Source organism: Hibiscus syriacus, unplaced genomic scaffold (assembly GCF_006381635.1).
Source record: "Hibiscus syriacus cultivar Baekdansim isolate YM2019G1 unplaced genomic scaffold, ASM638163v2 tig00110840_pilon, whole genome shotgun sequence".
Classification (NCBI taxonomy): Eukaryota; Viridiplantae; Streptophyta; class Magnoliopsida; order Malvales; family Malvaceae; genus Hibiscus; species Hibiscus syriacus.
Genome location: NW_024062887.1, coordinates 1,944,128 through 1,957,164, shown reverse-complemented (window position 1 = coordinate 1,957,164; position 13,037 = coordinate 1,944,128). Strand labels below are relative to the sequence as shown.

Genomic DNA, 13,037 nt, shown 5'->3' with positions numbered 1-13,037 from the left:
TTGTCCGGGCTAAATCTTCACTTCCCATTTTACATGCTTCCACTACAGCACATGGACAATTGCATGCGTGATCTTGGAGTCATGTCTGTCTACATTCCATGGTTTTGCATGACCATTTTTATCTTGAAAATATATTTTATCTTATTTATAAAATTTAGAAAAAAATATTGAGTTAAAAATAACATATTGTAGTTATTATTTAAATGGATCTAATTTGAGATTACTTTGAAATTCAACACTTGTGAGTTTTGTCCACTTTTCTCGTCATTTGCTTCTAATACTAATCTATATAAAAGCCTCATGTTGCTTTGGTTTCATCACATCGAATAAAACCTCTCTTATCTGTCAATCGTTCACTTTACAAAACAATATTCAAAATGGCAAGGCTCACTCCATCAATTTCAATTGCTTTCCTTCTTCTATTGGTTCTTCTAACAATAGGTTTTTTCTGTCACCCCTTTTGAATTAGTTACACAATTTGTTATACATTTAAGTTATTGATAAAATATTAGTATTAAATATATTCAACGTAAGATTTGAGTATATATTTATTATTCATATTTAACATTCTTTTCTTTAGAATAACATATCATAGGTTTTCATTTAATATGAAGTCAATATCTACATATGTATATACTTACATACATACTTATATTTTGTCTGATTTTTTCGTATGATTTTGTATTAAAATAGAGATGACCCCTATGAAAGTGGAGGGTAAACATTGTGAAAGTCCAAGCACTAAGTTCAAAGGTATTTGCGCGAGTAACACTAATTGTCAGACCGTGTGCGAGTCAGAAGGTTTCACAGATGGAGAATGTGAAGGTTTTCGTCGTCGGTGCATTTGCAATAAGCCTTGTTGAGTAATTCATTATACAAGAGGACTAACCGCTTAGATTTATATGGTATATGTTTAAGAAATACATAATTGAGAGATTCTAATATCCTCAATATATTTTTGCACTAAGTATTGTTATTATTACTACTACTTTTGAATAAGACTTTGTGATATTTACGTTGTATATAAACTAGAATTTCATAATTCTTTTCAATTGAGTATCTAGAAATCATTATCAATTATTAAGACACAGCTAAAATTATTTATGAATTCGATGTGATTTGATGAAAATGAAGTATTAAAAAGATTTTCTGATTAGTGTTTCGTTAGAAGAATACCTATCTTATTAAGTAAAAAATTGAAAATTGATGAAATTAAATTTTAAAGGGTTAGGATGTGGTTTAATGCAAAAGGTAGAGAGAATGAATAAGGTAGGCTGTGAGTGAATAAAAAAGTCATAAAAATTAGATATTAGTTTTTTAAATGAGTGATTCTAATTCTTCTATATTTTGTTCAAAAAATACTAGATTATTTTCAAGTAATAAAATTGTGATGAAATAAACTCATGTAAATGTGACTATAAGGAATTATCAAAATTTGAATAATAACTTACATATTACATTATGTCATATTTGTATTTATACTGAAATTGAGAATCAATATTGTTTTAAAAATATTAGATATTAGTTTTTGCTCGAACAATAATTTTTATTGAATAAGAAGGTTAAATCTTGTTATGAGCCTCATTCAAAAACTTCTCTAAACCTAGAAGGATGAAAAAGTGCTGCATAACAAAGGTGATGGTACAACTAAGAAGCAAGCTGATGAAGAGAAAGGCATGCGATACAAACATACAACAAAAAATTAACCCAAAAATGAACAAAAATATTACGATAAAAATAACATGGATATGTTCAAGTGGAAGTCATTGAAAGATTGTATTGAGTTCTCCCATATTTATGCAAAAGTTAAAATTGACCCAATAATTTTAATATATGAACAAATTACTGGGGAATGAGAATTCCATTTTTATCCTTTATAATCAAATATAATTTTTTAAAATTATGGGTAAACTATATCTGTGACCACCCAACTATATCCCCTTTTTATTTTGACCACCATTTTTTGAATTCTTGTCAATCAGGTTATCCAACTATTTAAATGCATTCAATCAAACCACTAGTCGCTAATGGAAGCGATGACATGGCTATTAGTAAAATTGGTATAATTACATATTTGGTCATCAATATTTATTCATTCTATCAATTTAGTCCTAATGTAATTAAATTCAATAAATTTAATCCTCCAATCATATGAGGACATGTGTCATCATTTGATTGGAGTTTTTTTTATAATTTTAATTTATTTAATATAAAATTCTTTTCATCCATCTGATTAAAGGAAAAATAACTCTAAAAGAAATGAGAGAGGTAAAAGAAACCCTAAACCATATAGTTAAAGGAAAAATAACTCTAAAAAAAATGAGAGGAGATGGATTCAATCCCTTGTCTAGGCGCCCAAAGAAGGAGACACAAGCAAAGGCATTAAGCTATGCTTTTTTTTTTTGTGATTTATTTTGCATAACATTATATAAAACCTATTGTGGCTACTGCTAAAAGAAAGAAAATTGCTTATTTATGGACTTAAATCTAAGTTAACTATATGATTAGGGATCTCTAATATCAAACTAATACAAAATTAAATATAAAACAATTAAATTTTTAAATATAATATATAAACATCTTTAAATTTTAACCGTTTAGGTTAACCTATTCATCATTATTTTTTAAAATTATTTTTAAAATTATAAACAATATTAAATGATAATATTTAAAAACTATGTTTCATACACGTTTCTTTAACTCAAAACTAAAAGTTAAAATTTTTAAAATTTTGAGTTTAAATTTTTTTTTATTAGGGTCACAATTCTATTTAAAGTGTGGATCTTATGGTATAATTGTTTAGTGCATAATATTTACGTTTATACCTATTTCTATATACATTACTATAATATAATTAATATATGAGTATTAAAAAAACTAAATTAAAACAATGCTAAACTTATAGGGACTAAAATAGTGGATTAACCAAAAATATCAAAACACAAACAGAAAATGGAAAATCACGAAAAGGTCCCTAATAGTGACCAAAACACAAAAACACAGTAAAATTAAAGGTATTTATGATGTAATTAGACCATGAATATAGTCTATATATGCCACTTTTAAGTTTTTTTTGTGTCATTTCTCACAAAAACCCAAAAAAAAATGGGGAGGGTTCTCTGAACTCTCTCCTTCTTTTTCTATTTCTTTTTTTTTCTTTGTGAAATAAACGATCGATGGCCATGAACCACTATAACCACCACTGCAAACCGCCCCGATCGGCACTCTTCTATGGTAAGAATCTTCTCACTCGCTTTTCCTTGTCTTATTTTATATGCAAAGCTCAAAATATATATATATATATTAGATTCGAAACCGAAAAAAATACTAGATAAAACCTTGGAATAATCTGATTTTTATTGCTTTCCTCTCCTCATCTAAATTATTTTAGTATTTTCTCGTAATAGCATAGAGTAAAAAAAATCAGTATTTGAATACGAAAAAAAATTACCCTTTAATCTGCTTGTTTATTTCTCTAAGATCTCTGAGAGAAAAAATCCTCTCCTTTTGATTACATGCGTTTGGGCTTTATAGCTAAATTTACAATGATTTTCAGTTGATTATGCCTTGATTCTCGCAGAGAACAAGGGATGACGGGGTTGGTGTTGAAAAAAATATGATGATAGGTGTTGGTGTTGAAAAAAATGAAACGGTAGATGTTGGTCTTGAAAAATGATGTTTATAACATTCAATCCCAAACTGTTAAAATCCTCATCAACTAATATAAAATAAAAAAGATTCCTAATTTAAAGCTCCCTGGACGAGCAGAAACCACCTTACCTTATTGCTGTTTCAGACAATCATATCATCAAGTACAGTTTTTTTATCCCTGAAGAATTGGGCCCAACCTTCTCGTCCAATTTCAGCATTTTTCTTGCCTTTCGAGAGTGTTAATATTTTTATTGAAAAAAAAATAGTATATTAATGTTAAAAACAAGAAATAATACATTTATCGAAGCCATGCATGCAATTTGGCCGTTCAAAATAATACAAAAGTAAGGGGATTTGAGCGACCTCAATTCTAAAAGAATTATTGTTTTTTTTTGAGGTCCCAACTTAAAGTATCAGAAATGTCAAGGGTTGAGTGTTTAATGTCAGATGATTGAGAATTATCTTTGAACATATGTTGCTTTGTACTTACTCGAGATTGACCATTTAAAATTAAAACAGAAAAATTGGGTAAAATAGCAGAGGTGCGTGACGATCAGTTTTAGGGCGATGGTTAGTTTGGAGACATTTGGTGAACAGAAATACTGGTTTCCTCTTGATATAACTCTCCAAAGATAGTGATTGTTGAATAAACCAGTTTTTCAGTGATGCACGATGGTTATCGGTGGTCAGTTGATTACGGTTCAATACTCTATAGCCGTATTGTGAGTGTTGTAGTTTATCTCTTGCTCTTTTTGTATAGTTCGATGTTTGGTATTCTAAATTTGGCCCTTTTAAAGATAACGAAAGACTTGAAAAGATACCATACCATGATTGCGCATATCTCAGTTTCTGCCAACTTTCTTTCATCATTATTAGTAATTTTTAATATATGAACAACTATTGGGGAATGAGAATTCCACTCTTATCCTTATTAAGAAAAATATAAAAATTATTATATTTTAAAACTATAATGACATAGGGAATTCAAGTTGTTTTTGTTTCATCTAAAACCTTTTCTAAAAACTGTTTTACTGTTTGTTTAATAAAAAATATTTTGGTCAATTTAAATCATTTTATAGTCAACATAATGTAAAAATAAAAATTTCGTGTTTTGTATAAAATGAATTACCGAATAAAATCTTGTAATTCATTTTCCGAGATTTCACCGACTATTTTCCCGGTATATCACCGGTGATCGATATTATTACTGATCTAACACCGGTCAGACTATATTTCTCGATCTAACACCCTTAGCAGAAAAGCGCGTCTCTTGCACCGCGCTATATGCTGATTTGGCACCATGTGGGTATAGCGCGCCTCCTGCCCCGCGATATACGGTGATCTGACGCCACGTGGGTATAGCGTTCGAACAATGATGATGTTCAAATGATTGTTGAAGCTCAAAGTAATTATTCAGACACCGCTATTAAGATGTATGCACATTTTGTTCAAGTGCGTGCTGTTCGGGGTCAATCTTTAAGCTCACACTATGGGCTGGCTGAACAAGTTGATCAAGTTGACAGCCCGACTACAATAATGTGTAATGATTTTAATGCCATAATGGGGAGACATTTCATCCGCAACTCCTTACGATATGTACCGAGGTGGGTCCACGAACAATCCGTATGGCAACACCGCGTCCAGTTCAAGGGGAAGACATTCATCTGCAAATTTCTTTGACCATATGGAGATGTCATCGACGCAACCATCTGTGCAGTTTCTATTTGACACGATGGCTTCAAGCTCCAGGGGGAGGCATTCGACTGCGAGCTTTTTCGATCTCAATGTCGATATGCCTTCCAGTTCAAGGGGAAGGCGTGCTAGTAGTAGGTTCTTCGACCTAAATGTGGAGAGCATGGAGAAACCCATCATCTCCACCAGAAGAACCGCTTCGTGAGCCTGGTGCGGATGGTGCTGAGACTGGACTATTCATTCACCTAGAATCACCGCAATTCAACTCCGATGATGATGAAGTTCCAGGAAATGTGGCACAAACTGACCCTCCTGCACACATGTATGAAGCTGATTATGGTGCAATGTACGGGCCAGAATTTGCGGATATGCCTCATCTCGGTGACTATGGATATTACTCATCAATAAATAATGGTGAGTTATCTTTAGGCATGGAGTTTTCAAGCAAAGAAGAAGCGATGGTGGCTATAAAAAATTACAATATCCGTAATTCTGTTCAGTCCAGAGTCAACCGATCGACGACCGAAAAATAGACCCATAATAGCCTCCAGGAGGGGTCATCTGTGACGGTGGCGGTGGCGGGGTCAAAAACGTTAAAATGTTACCGTATCAGTAAAGTGTAGAGATATATGATTTCCATCCGAGCGAAGTAGACTGCCTTCCATTATATATCTGCAAAAGAATTATATTAGTAAAATATTAAATAAAGTAAAAACATAATAGTAAAAATATTATAAAATATACCTTAAAAAGAGAGTATTTGAGAGAAATTTAGAGAATTTGAGAGAATTTGGTGTGATAAAAGTGATTGAGGATGGGGGTATTTATAGGGAGGATGGGGACGTGAAGGGTTGATAATTAGGGGGTATAGCGCACCCCCCTGCACCGCGCTATACCCCACGTGTCAGATATCCAGGTATAGCGCGGATCAGGGGGAGCGCTATACCCACGTGGCGCCAGATCACCCGTATATCGCGGGGCAGGGGGCACGCTATACCCACGTGGCGCCAAATCAGCATATAGCGCGGTACAGGGGACGCGCTTTTGTGCTAAGGGTGTTAGATCGGGAAATATAGCCTGACCGGTGTTAGATCGATAATAATACCGATCACCGGTGATATACCGGGAAAATAGCCGATTTCACCTCCTTCAAAGCATTTCACTCAAAACAAACTCTTCAAAAGGTTTTTTTTATCCAGCGTTTCAATTCTTCTTCTTTGTTCTTTTCTTTTATTTATAGATAGTTTTTCTCATAATCTTGTGTAAATAAAAAAATGTTGACGGTGTTCTTCGTTCACAATCGGTGAATTTTGACAATTGTGAATAATGGAGCATCGAGTGTTTCCCTTGTCGGATTCGACCTCTTTTTGCTCTGTTACTCTTTCTTTCAAGAAACATCGTTACGTCTCTGCTCTCCTTCTAGCTCATCATTTACCTTCCTTTCTCTCGCATCTTTATTTTATATGCTTTCCCGCTCAAATTTAATATTTTTGACCAGTACTGAAATAGCTACAACTTGTAATTGTATGGTGTTTAAGATTAAGAATTTTATTAAACTTGTAGATGACGATTGAAGATTTAATAATATGCAAACAAAGCACATATTTAGAAAAAGAAAATTTGGATTATTTTGTTATTATAAATTTTCTATGTTATACATCTATGTAAAACCTCTTAACCAGATTTGATAATTTTACCCATTATGTTCAAAGGTTATACATGAAACAAGCACGCAGAAGAAAGCAGAACTGGAGCAAATATTGTCATCAGTTCGAGGAAAGACAAAAAGAGCAGATCATGAAATATGTAGTATGGTTGATATCATTTATTGATCTAATGTAATTCATGATCGTAATTTCTTAACTATTGTGCTATTTACAATTTTATTTAACTTCAAAAGATATTAGCTATTTTGCATATGTTGGATTCATACCTTATATGGAACGACTACTCACAACAAAAAATCATGGATTGACTACTCGAATATGAAATAAATGTTAACAATACATAATATTTCTCTCACAACAGAAAATCAGGAATCATCTCTACTTTAAATGTGCTTTCACAAGAGATATGTGGCAGAAGATGTTGCAGTTGTGTGCTTGGAATCAAGAATTGTGTTGGACAAGTACTAAGTTAGAGGGGGAAGGCCTCATTTCAATCAGTTTATATTTATTAACTTGTATATACAAGGTTGGGATAGAAAGAAATCAGAGGCTATTTGGGAGTGACAGAGATCATGGGTTGTAGAGATAATGATGCTCTATCGGGACACGTGAAGGAATTGATAAAAATTCAAAAGGTCCCTGTTTTTGGAGAATAGATACGTCAGGCCATAATGGAGGAGGAGCAGAGGGATTAAGATGGATTGTTGAGAGCTTCAAAGGAGTCAAATGGGCCTCGAAAATAATGAATGTATGTCTTAACTTTCTCAACAGGAGTGCATTGGACGAACAGAAAATTACGGGCTTTAAAAATCATGAACTTTCAAGAAGTATGAGTCTGGATGATGGCATAAATGAGGTGTTTTTTGGCCCATTGCCGCACTCAAAAAAAATCTGGGAAATAAACGGTCAAAAAATTATTTTGGGATCTACCGTATTTTTTACTGTTCAAGGAAAACTCATTACCTCGAGATGATAAGTTTCATGTGATGAAATTATTTTATTCGTCGGGTATTATTTTAATATTTTTTGGTAACTCATGACTTCGAGGTGACGAGTTCTTTTATAATATTAATATTTTTATTTTTTAGTTGAATTGAAAATTGAAGGAAAAAATATGTTCGAACTCATCACATCAAGCTGTCGAGTTCCTTATTAAATAATTTTTTGGCATGATTGATGTTTTTTTGGTTATGTTACATTTAAAAAGCAAAGTTTTGTGAGGAGTTGAAACGGGCATACTGATATATGACTGAAAAATTAATCAGATTATAATAGATTTTATTCAAAAGAGCAACGAACTATGAACATTACACTATACCATTAAACATGACATAAGTAGGACTAACATTACAAACACAGTAATCATTAAATCAAAACATAAATATAGCAGTATTCATTAAGATGTTTTAATCTTCGTAATCAGTAGGCTCGTGAGAAGTAATATTAATTTCTTCAATTCTCCATTTTTTGTTGTTTTCTTTCACGTACAAATGGGAACCATGCTTCTGGGTATCTATCATCTATGTTTATTTCTTGGTCATTTGTCTGAGTTGGTGCAATATTCGAGCTGTAAGCAGCATCCTCGATCGTACGATCAAGGTCCAGATCAACAGACTCTACAAACAAATCGACATTAGACAAAGAATGATAGAAGTATGTCTCAATCATGCCAACAAGGTCGACATCATTGCTTATATGAAACCTCGTGCATGATAGTGGCAATCTATAATATAACGAATATACTCTTCTACTACTTATAAGTTGAACCCTTGTTTCTATGTCAAGCTTCAACTCCTCTTGTTGAATATTTTTTTTTGACTCAAATGGTTAAAGATTTGTAATCGTAAAAAACAGTTGCACGAATAGTTGTCATGTTAAAAAGAACTCAAACCTTGGAAGTGAAAGACATAATTTATTTTAATTTTAGTTTTTTTTTCTTTCAGTGACTAAAATGGCTTTAACTCACACATATTAATAGTTGCTGAATATGATTAAATGACCATTGGAAAGTTGGGGAAATCGTACATTATTTGACCTATGTGAAATTAATTAACACGATGAGAAAATAAATTAACCAAATATAAGATAAACAATAAATGGAAAAGAAATCAAATAAACATGAATCCACCAAATCCTAAAAGCTTAAATGGAAACTAAAATAAAGACAGGAAATACTATGGCATTAACGGTCAAGTTTAAAAAGTGTGCAAAAATATATAGACAAAATCAATTAACTTTAGCAATTTGTGAAGTAATTTTCGGATGGGAATCATTAACAGACTAAAAATATACTAGATTACAATGCAAACATATGGAAACAAACATATAAAAGAAATATTATAATCAATAACATTCCAGGTAAATAATCACAATTCTATTTAAAGTGTGGATCTTATAGTATAATTGTTTAGTGCATAATATTTACGTTTATACCTATTTCTATATACATGACTATAATATAATTAATATATGAGTATTTAAAAAAAACTAAATTAAAACAATGCTAAACTTATAGGGACTAAAATAGTGGATTAACCAAAAATATCAAAACACAAACAGAAAATGGAAAATCACAAAAATGGTCCCTAACAGTGACCAAAACGCAAAAACACGGTAAAATTAAAGGTATTTATGATGTAATTAGACCATTAATATAGTATATATATACCACTTTTAAGATTTTTGTGTCATTTCTCACAAAACCCCAAAAAAATGGGGAGGGTTCTCTCAACTATCTCCCTCTTTTTCTATTTCATATTTTTCTTTGTGGAATAAACGATCGATGGCCATGAACCACTATAACCACCACTGCAAACCGCTCCAATCAGGACTCTTCTAAGGTAAGAATCTTCTCACTCGCTTTCCCTTGTCTTATTTTATATGCAAAGCTCAAAAAAATATATATATATTAGATTCGAAACCGAAAAAAATACTAGAAATACCTAGGAATAATATGATTTTTTATTGCTTTTCTCTCCTCATCTAAATTATTTTAGTATTTTCTCGTAATAGCATAGAGTAAAAAAAAGCAGTATTTGAATACGAAAAAAAATTACCCTTTAATTTGCTTGTTTATTTGTCTAAAATCTCTGAGAGAGAAAATCCTCCCCTTTTGATTACATGCGTTTGGCTTTTATAGCCAAATTTACAATGATTTTCAGTTTGTTATTCCTTGATTCTCGCAAGGAACAAGGGATGATGGGGTTGGTGTTGAAAAAAATATGATGGTGAGTGTTGGTGTTGAAAACAATGGGGTGGTAGGTGTTGGTGTTGAGAAATGGTGTTTACAGCTGCCCCTCTTTGCTCATTGCTGTGAAACGGGAATGGAGCAAAGACAATAAAGCACCATTTTTTATCTTGGTCTCTTCTTGTCGCGCTGCAAACTCTTCACTGGGAATGTCAATTCTTCTCCTCCTACGAAATTCATCGGGTCCTTGCTGCAAATGATGTCATCTTTGCTTCGTTCTCTTAGTTGAGTCTTCATCTACAGTTCTTCTGATTATGGGTTCTTCTCATCCTGGCTTTTCCACTGGAAATGATGATCCCTCTAGAGAGGTGTTGCTGATTCAACTCCATATATGATGAATCGAGCATTAAGATGACGCTGATCCAACTCCTTCTGCGATGGATTTGAGCGAAAATAAAAATGTTGATCCACCTCCTTCTGTGATAGAAATCGAACGATATATCGATGTTGATCTACCTCCTTCTGTGATAGAATTGAGCTAAAAGTTGACGTTGATCCAACTTTTTTTACGATGGATTTGAGCGAACAAATGTCGATCCACCCCTTTCTATGATAAAATCGAACGAAATATTGGTGTTGATCTACCTCCTTCTGTGATAGAAACGAGCAAAAAGTTGATACTGATCCAACTCCTTCTGCGATGGATTTGAGCGAACAAATGTTGATCCACCTCCTTCTGTGATGGAATCAAACAAGATGTCGATGCTGATCTACCTCCTTCTGTGATAGAAATGAGCAAAAGGTTGATGTTGATCCAACTCATTCTGTGATGGATTTGAGCGAAAAAATGTCGATCCACCTCCTTCTGTGATGGAAATCGAACGATATGTCGATGTTGATCTATCTCATTCTGTGATAGAATCGAGCTAAAAGTTGACGCTGATCCAACTTCTTTTGCGATGGATTTGAGCGAAAAAATGTCGATCCACCTCCTTCTGTGATGGAATCGAGCGAAATATTGGTACTGATCTACCTCCTTCTGTGATAGAAACGAGTAAAAAGTTGATGTTGATCCAACTCCTTCTGCGATGGATTTGAGCAAAAATAAAAATGTTGATTCATCTCCTTCTGTGATGGTAATCGAACGATATGCCGATGTTGATCTATCTCCTTCTATGATAGAATCAAGCTAAAAGTTGACGTTGATCTAACTCCTTCTGCGATGGATTTGAGCGAAATAAAAATGTCGATCCACCTCATTCTATGATGGAATCGAACGAGATGTTGGTGCTGATGTACCTCCTTCTGTGATAGAATCGCGTAGAACGTTGTCGCTGATCCAACTCCTTCTGCAATGGATTTGAGCGAAAATAAAAAATATTGATCCACCTCCTTCTGTGATGGAATTGAACGAGATATCAGTGTTGATCTACCTCTTTCTATGATAGAATCAAGCTAAAAGTTGACGCTGATCCAACTCCTTCTGCGTTAGATTTGAGCGAAATAAAAATGTCGATCCACCTCTTACTGTGATAGAATCGAATGAGATATTGGAGCTAATCTACCTCCTTCTGTGATAGAATCGCACAAAAAGTTGACGTTGATCCAATTCTTTCTGCGATAGATTTGAGCGAAAATAAAAATGTCGATCCACCTCATTCTGTGATGGAATCGAACGAGATATCGGTGTTGATCTACCTCTTTCTGTGATAGAATCAAGCTAAAAGTTGAACAATTTCTTTTCATTGAATTATCTATTGCAATGTTGATCGGTTTATCTTCTCTTTGAAGATTTTCAAACCTGCAAAAGATTATTATGTGTCAATAATAATTGTGTTTAAAGTACCCGAAGGTATTGACCCAAAGGTCTTCGAATCATCGCTGAGATCCACATTTTCAATGATTGAAAAGTGGACTAATTCTTTGCTGAAATCTTCTTCTTCAACATGGAATTGTGAAACAAAAAATTTTTTTTACTTCCTTTCAAATATTAAACATTTGTGAGGGAAATAAATGATTCAAAAGAAATCTATTTGAAGAGAAACTATCTCAAGTGAGATTTGTTTTGAGGGAAACTGTCTCTAGAGAGACAAAACTTTATTTCAAGAGAAACTGTCTCAAGAGAGACGAAATTTGTTTCAAGGGAAACATATTCAAAGATTTTGTTTCAAGGGAAACTGTCTCAAGAAAGACAAAACTTTATTTCAAAAAATGTCTCAAGGAAGATGAACTTCGTTTCAAAAGAAACTGACTCATGCTTTTGTTTTGAGAGAAACTGTCTCAAAAGAGACAAAACTTGTTTTGAGTAAAAATTGTCTCAATTTTTTTTTTAAGATAATCGTCAAGAAATCCTTGAAAATCAGGCTTAGTTTTTAAAACTCATTTGAAAATATCCTGCCTGAGGGTCTTATGGGTGGCCCAAATGACTTACAAATCAAGAAACCCCCGAAGGCTTAGTTTCTAAAATCTCATTTGAAAACATCTTGCACTGAAGGTCTTATGGATGGCCCGAAGGACTTACAAATCAAGAAACCCTCAAAGGATTAGTTTCTAAAATCTCATTTGAAAACATCCTGTACTGAAGGTATTATGGATGGCCCGAAGGATTTATAAATCAAGAAACCCTAGTTTCTAAAAATCTTTTGAAAATATCATGTTGTTTTGGTAACATTCCCCCACATCAAAGTAATGATTCTCCTTGGATTGGACTCCTCGATTCTTGAGGTTCTGTCAATCAAAATATAATTCCCTTTATTCAAGGTTTGAATTTGTCTTTTTCTTTTCTTCTTTTCTTGGAAAATATGTAAAAAAAAATATGCTTTGATACATGAAATATGAAT

At 33.0% G+C, this 13,037-nt stretch overlaps 1 long non-coding RNA gene across 1 annotated transcript; it reads left to right on the top strand.

Moving 5' to 3' along the window:
- The first annotated feature begins 338 nt into the window (after nt 1-338).
- On the top strand, nt 339-908 carry LOC120143307. The gene is made up of 2 exons (XR_005517923.1): nt 339-441; nt 694-908. It is a non-coding gene; the product is annotated as an uncharacterized LOC120143307 (long non-coding RNA).
- Nucleotides 909-13,037: the final 12,129 nt, after the last annotated feature.